Source organism: Apis dorsata, unplaced genomic scaffold, assembly GCF_000469605.1.
Source record: "Apis dorsata unplaced genomic scaffold, Apis dorsata 1.3 scaffold_130, whole genome shotgun sequence".
NCBI classification, from domain to species: domain Eukaryota; kingdom Metazoa; phylum Arthropoda; class Insecta; order Hymenoptera; family Apidae; genus Apis; species Apis dorsata.
In genome coordinates, this window is record NW_006263423.1 from 325,458 (window position 1) to 327,158 (window position 1,701).

At 32.5% G+C, this 1,701-nt stretch overlaps 1 long non-coding RNA gene across 1 annotated transcript in view; it reads right to left on the minus strand.

Annotated features, from left to right (window-relative positions):
* Nucleotides 1-1,116: 1,116 nt before the first annotated feature.
* The window catches only part of LOC116185218, a 15,050-nt gene continuing 14,465 nt past the window's right edge, over nucleotides 1,117-1,701 (minus strand). Inside the window, exon 3 of the long non-coding RNA XR_004150020.1 lies at nucleotides 1,117-1,127. This is a non-coding gene — a long non-coding RNA (uncharacterized LOC116185218). The remainder of the gene's footprint in view (nucleotides 1,128-1,701) is intronic.

The window sequence follows — 1,701 nt, forward strand, 5'->3', positions numbered from 1 at the left end:
AGCCAGACGCGTTAAATCCATCAAGTGCGCGTTTATCGGAAAATCAAGCAGTCATGTGCATCGGATGCATTGTTAGTGCATTAACTCGTACGTTCGAGTGGAAAATGGCATTACTTAGCCGCATTACCGCTGTATTATATTCGACGCCATCATTCCTCTTTGATCATGGCCGCCATGTGTGTTCCGTTTTTTCTTTTTCTTTTTCCTTTTTTTTTTTGTTCGAAAATTCGCTTTCCTTCGCCTTTCTCCTTATGAAGTAGAAATGTATTCTTCGTGGCCTTTTTTATCCGTTCGACGGTGTCCAGGAGGATTGGTTCGAAAATTGGAAATCTTTGGAGGGATTTTTTGTAATTCGAGCGAGAAATATCCTTTATCGTGAATATTTTTGAAAGGATTCAGGAAAATTTGAAACTTTTGAGAAATGTAATTTAAGTGGATTAAATGATGAAGCCATCTTTTTTTTTTTTTTTTTTGGCAAAGAATCATAAGGTGAAGTGAGTTTTCACGAATATTTACGAAATAAGAGAGTTAGAAAGAAAAAGGAAAAAAAAAGAAATGAAGTCGAGCGAAATGGTAAAGTAATCACTTGTTTCCTTTAAGCGAAAAATTTTAAAAGGGGAAAAATTTTCACAAAATTCCTTATTGTGAATATTTACAAAGATAAATTCGAATTTGTATCTCTCGCGATAAAGTTAAGGTTAATGAGATTTTATATTTTATAAAAATTACATTTCATTTTTTTATCTAATCTATTTCTAGTATTTCACTTTTAAATTTTCGAAACTTTATTTCTTTTTCTTTCTTTCTTTCTTTTTTTTTTTTGCTGACGATTGTAGAAAGGATAATAGAAAAAAGGAGACAGGGTAACAGTTAGGTGCGAGTAAAACATGGGAACAACAAATATATGTCGATACAAGTGGAACGGTGGATTCATTATGAATGAAAAGTTCTCTTGTTACCACTTCGATGTTTCAACAAAAATTGGAATAGGAATTATGCTTACAAATGGCGGGAATCATATTTCGTTCAGATTCTACTTCTCGTCACCGGGGTATTTTCTCTCTCGTTACGAATGGCGGAACTATTGCCAAGCCAAGCTCGTATTTCCTTCTCTTCGTCTTTTGTTACTACCAAGCAACGCAATTTCTTGGTTCGTTTCGCGTACAGGACTGTACGTGGTATCGTTTAATAAAAACAGATGGTGTCCCCTCCCCCCTTTTTTTCAAAAATAAAATATAATTTGAGGAAATAACATTTCATAAGCGCGAAACTTAATAGTAGTTATCGAATAATAAATAAATTTCTGTATCTGCAAAGTATCAACCCAATTTCTGCGATCACGATGAATGAACGTGCTGTTGGACAAAATTAATACAAGTGTGATTAGGAATAAACCGAAGAAAAACTTTATAAGAAAATCAAAATCCAAAACAGAAAGCAGGAATTCGTACCAATATAAAAATAATTATGAATACCAAATCCTACAAATTTCTACCCATTCTTACCCAAACGAGTACACTTACTTCCTACATCACTTAAAAATTAATAATAAAGCATAATCGAGAAAAAATCGAAGAAAAAATCCAATCCAGCAAAAGTTTATCCTAAAATAATTACCATACAAATACTAAACACTACAAATTTCTTCATTCAAACATCTACACCTCTATCAACCTTAAAAAATTAAATACAAAAGCATAA